Here is a 5,650-nt window from a genome sequence, read left to right as displayed (position 1 = left end):
GATAATGTCAGCCCAGATAAAACATTTACCTCCAGCACCCTTACTAGTGACATAGCTACAAGGATAGACATAGAACAGAAAATTTCCGCCATCTCTGTCGACTGTTCACGCAAAATACTGCCAACCTAGAATACAGTTTTTTCTTCTCCCTTTGTCAGAAAAATCACTCATTAAAAAAATGATTTTTCTAATGGTATTCAAGAATGAAGCTACATCCAAGGGAGGTTACTTACATATTATGATAATGATTTTATATTAATCTAATGGTATTCAACAATGAAGCTACACCAAAGGGAGGTCACTTACATATTTTAACAATAATTATATATTTTTTGAATGGAATTGGACAATGAAGCTAAACTCAAGGAAGGTCACTCGCATATTATAACAATAATTGTATATTTTTCTAATGGAATTCGACAATGAAGCTACATCCAAGGGAGATCACTTGCATATTATAACAATGATTGCATACTATTCTAATGGTATTCGACAATGAAGCTACATCCAAGGGAGATAACTTGCATATTATTAAAATGATTGTGCGTTATTCTGAAGGTATTCGACAATGAAGCTACATCCAAGGGAGGTCACTTGCATATTATAACATTGATTGTATATTAATCTAATGGTATTCGACAATGAAGCTACACTCAAGGGAGGTCATCGCATATTACACCAATGATTGTATATTGATCTAATGGCATTCGACAATGAATCTACATCAAAGGGAGGTAACTTGCATATTATAACAATGATTGTATATTAATCTAATGGTATTCGACAATGAAGCTACACTCAAGGAAGGTCAGTTGCATATTATAACAATGATTGTATATTATTCTGAAGGTATTCGACAATGAAGCTACATCCAAGGGAGATCACTCGCATATTATAACAATGATTGTATATTTTTATTAATGTAATTCGACAATGAAGCTACATCCAAGGGAGGTCATTTGCATATTATTACAATGATTGTATATTATTCTAATGGTATTTGACAACAAAGCTACACCCAAGGGAGGTCACTTGCATATTATAACATTGATTGTATATTAATCTAATGGTATTCGACAATGAAGCTACATCCAAGGGAGGTCCCTTACATATTATATTGTGTGATGTTTGGAATATGACATCTTGTCTCAATTTAGTATACGATAAATATATATTTTGCATCTTTTTCTTGGCCTTTTGGCTAAGATCAAAGTGTAGTATCTGTTTGTAGAATTCTTGCGGCCTCATCTTTCGCCCCACCCCCACTAAGAAAATAAGGAGGAGGTCATGCTTTGCATGTCAAACTTTAGAGAAACAGACGTCACTCGAAAATAAACATGGCCTTCTAAATAATAATTCAGTTCAGATGTGATTTTTGGAATATGACATCTTGTCTGAATTTAGTATTCGATAAATATAAACTATGTATCTTTTTATAATAGAAAATAATGGTCGGTAGAAAATTTAGCTGTTACTTGGTCTTTTGGCTATATCAAAGTGTAGTATCTATTCTTAGAATTCAAGCGGTGTCTTCTTTCGCCCCCCCTCCCACTAAGAAAATAAGAGGGGGTTATACCTGGGATATCAAGCTGTAGAGAAACAAACGTTACTCGAAAATAAGGAGGATTTATGCCTGGGATGACACCAAGTCCATTAACTCTCATTTCGTATTATATTAAAATGTGTAAGTATAAGGGTGTAGTGAAACAAATGCTGATTAACTCATATTATGCCTCCCACCTTCCTCCCTCTAAATAGAATTAGGTCATAGTGTTACTAATATAAAATAGAAAATGGCCGTTTTTTTTATTGTTGTTGTGAAAACAGGCATCGGTCGTCTCATGCTAAATATTTTTAAGCGTAATTTTTTTTTATTTATCATTTTTTGCTTATTATTTTTGGTTTAAGTCTCGGATTTTACTGTTTTTAACCTGCTAATAACTTTGGTAACGTTTTTATAACGTGTAAGTTCATATTTTAATTTGTATGATTGTTGCATTTTTTACCGATAACGACCTTTTATTATAGGCAATGTTTTTATATACAGACTGCCATTACAGCTTGCTGAGTCAGATCACGTGACATGAGTCAGCGTTTATCAAATGCGTATAAAGATCATTAGCTTGTCAATTTATTACTACAGTAGCGGGGGGGGGGGGTACCCGGCCTGGCCCGAGTGTTTGTAGGTGTGTGTGTTGGGGGAGGTGTGATCAAAACAACCCTGTTTTTAAAAAAAAACGTTGGCCGAGTGTTTGGAGGTGTAAAAGAAAAAAAAAGTTTTAGTAGGAAAGTAGGCTTTGAACCCCGAACCTTTAACGTGGAGATGAAAACGAAATCGAAAAAAAAAACCTGGGACCTAGCCATCTCGGCCACGAGAGAAGAGGAATGAAAAGCCTCTTAATTTAACGTTTATAAAATTAAATTAACAGGTGTGAGAACCTTAAGTCGCGTGATGTTTGACCTTCAAGTCAATTTTCGCTTGTTTTATACTGAAAAGCGAAACATACACGGGACGCTCTAAAAATCTGGAAAAAAATAACGCGTGAAAGTCGGGCAAGTTAAATAGACAGGCGACCCCCGTTCGTATTATCATTTAGACGTGATATCAAAAGTTTTAAGAAGGAATGAGCCGACCGAGAAGTCCAGCGAAAAAAGCCTTTTACAGACATACACAAAAAGCGAACATACATACATACATACATTTTCGCTTTTATATATATAGATAAATATATAAGAAAAACAAAAAAATGTCACTTCCCCCCCCCTTCATAAAAACGCCCAAAAATTCGATATTTGTCGTCCGGAGGGTCGGGCTTTAAAATGATACCAAATTTGTGAATTTTTGTTCTGTCTGTCGAAAGGTTTTAGCAGACATATAAAAACACACACACACAGCCACATTTTGCCTTTATATATTAGACTAGTGGGGCTACCCGGCGTTGCTCGGGACCGTATAAACAATGAGAAAATTGAAGCTGATTTTGAACATATTTGTTATTCTTCGGATAGAGGAATTTTTAATGTCTATCTATCACTAACTTTTTCGAGCAAAAGAATATTTTACCTACCCTAGGACGGGTATTACACGTATAAAATAATTGTACCTTATCTAGGATAAGTAATTTGTACCATATATATGAAATAATGTTTCCTTTGCGGGGATGGGTAATATACAACACATGTTTAAAATAATTTTACCTACCCTTGGGCGGGTACTTAAAAAGCATACCTGAAACAATTTCACATACTATCGACAGGTATTGTACAACATTTTTAATAATTTCTCTTACCGCCAACGGGAGTGTATAAACAATGAGAAAATTGAATTTCATTTTGAATATATGTTATTCTTAGGAGTGAGGAATTTTTAATGTCTATGTATCATTTGTTATTTCGAGCAAAAGAATATTTTACCTAGATGTGTATTACACGTATGAAATAATTGTATCTTCCCTAAGGCATGTTATTTACAGCATTTATACGAAACAGGTATTGTATAACATATGTTAAATAATTTCTCTTCCCACCAAGGCTACCATAATTTTAAGAAAAATGAAAGAATTTAGAAGAGGGATCATTAGAATAAATTGTCTTGTTTAAAGATTAATCATTGCTTCGCCATAAATTTCAGCATTACTGGGTTTCTTTCCTCGCTCTGTATAATTGTAAGAAAAAGTAAAACAAATACATTGACACAGATAAGTGATTAAACAATCCTTGCTTGCATACTAATGTTATTGAGAATCCCCCCCACCCACCACTACCAATAAATGAAAATAGCAGCGAGTATCCGAGCATAACAAAGAAAAAAAAATTTAACCACAGATTACAGGAAAAGGTAAAAACAGTTACGAGTTATCCAACTCAACTACTTGTGATACATTGTGTTTTGGAAATAATGTCTTTTAAATTCAGTTGACGTGCAAAATTATTAATGCCTAATTATATTTTGATTGACTTATCAGGAGATGCTGTGCTTAAATACCACTGCTCTATTCTAGAATGAGGATTGTAAATTCTGAGCAACACCGAGGAGATAAAAAAGTGCTCTCGTGCAAATAAATATTAACATTACAGTGAGTTTTTTTATTTTTATTTATTTATTTATTTATTTATTTTAGAAATAAGTTTGAATCATCTGTTTTTTTTTTGTTTTGTTTTTTTTCATATGGGCCATATAAAACTAAATATAAGTGAATTCTGGTCGGCGTTGATTGATATAGTATCCCACTTTGCATTTGGGCAAGAGAAATCTGTTTAAGAGGCTTATAAAATGAGTTTTGCAGAGATTGAATGTAAAACAGTAATGTTTGATGAATAAGAAACAAAAACGATTTGATATTTCAATTAACATTTTTATTTAAATATTTATGAGATAATATAAAAAAAAGTCTGTAGAAAAATATATTTATTTTTATTAAAAAAATATCTTGATAATCGTGTATACAACATTGGAAAAAAAAGATGTTTTATTTTTTCACTTTTAGAAAAGTAGGAAAAAAAATAATGAATTATCAAAAAAAAAAAATTAATTAAAATATACATTATCATCATGTCACCAACTTCAAAAGACGTCATGTGAGAAACTGAATTGTATTTCACAAGTTTTTTTTTTCATGTCTGGTTACAGCAAATTGGTATAGGCAAAACACTTAGCATGAAAATATTGTAACAAAACAAAAAAATTTTGGAAAAAAAATAAATAAAAGATCCACGCCATAAACATTTTGTCCAAATGCAATGTTTTAGTAAAGAAAATATTTAAACTGTTGATCATTACTTTGTGTAAACTTGGGTTGGCTGGTTGTTTTACGGCATATCAACCTTTTTCAGGTTAATTAATGCTGAAGCCAATAATTTTTAAGAACAATTTTTTTATAGAATATATTTCTTTTTTTCAAGTTGGTTCTATTTAACCCATAGTTGGGACCCTAATAGGTACTACCACTCGAGGTCAGAGTGGACCTGGGAGCAATGGTAATTAAAAGGTGGCTCCACACTCCCCGAAGCCCACAACCTGGGGCCTCATCATCAGATATAGTTTAAGGTCATATCCAGGACCGTGTAAAGTTGGGAAAGTAATCATTTAATATTAAATAATCTGCCCCACTTAATTATAAACATGCATTAGGAAAACATTGTGTAGATTGATCAGTAAAATTTGCTCATGGTTGTCAGTAACAAAAGTAAGTGCATTTTCCTAGAAACTCATTTTTCTTTTAATAAAAAAAAAACAAACTCCCCAAATCTTTTACACTATCAAAAAAAAATGTTATTGATAATCATTTCAGAAAACTCTTTAATAGAGTTATGATGTAAAAAACAAAAGAAATTTTACAATCAATTAGAAAATATCACTGATGTTAAAACTCGAAAATACAATTCTTCTGGGCTTGACCATTACTCCTGATCTTAAATGGAACACGTACATCAAATCTGTTGCCAAGGCCGCTGGAAAAATGGTGGGATCTTTCTATCGATCCGGTAGATATCTCACTGCTGATGCTATTCTCTATCTATATAAGAGCCAGGTACGTCCAAGGATGGAATACTGTTGCCACATCTGGGCAGGAGCTGCTAGAAAGGACTTGCCCTGCCTTGATAGAGTTCAAAATAGACTTCGTAGCCTCGTAGGAGATGTCCTTTTCTC

The 5,650-nt window shown here is 32.9% G+C and overlaps 1 pseudogene; it reads left to right on the top strand.

Annotated features, from left to right (window-relative positions):
- The first annotated feature begins 1,180 nt into the window (after window positions 1–1,180).
- LOC145286762 (U2 spliceosomal RNA) lies at window positions 1,181–1,265 on the top strand (annotated as a pseudogene).
- Window positions 1,266–5,650: the final 4,385 nt, after the last annotated feature.

The sequence above is a fragment of the Euprymna scolopes genome, chromosome 10 (genome assembly GCF_053919585.1).
Source record: "Euprymna scolopes isolate OS-2025 chromosome 10, ASM5391958v1, whole genome shotgun sequence".
NCBI lineage: Eukaryota > Metazoa > Mollusca > Cephalopoda > Sepiida > Sepiolidae > Euprymna > Euprymna scolopes.
This window is presented reverse-complemented; position numbering and strand designations above follow the sequence as displayed.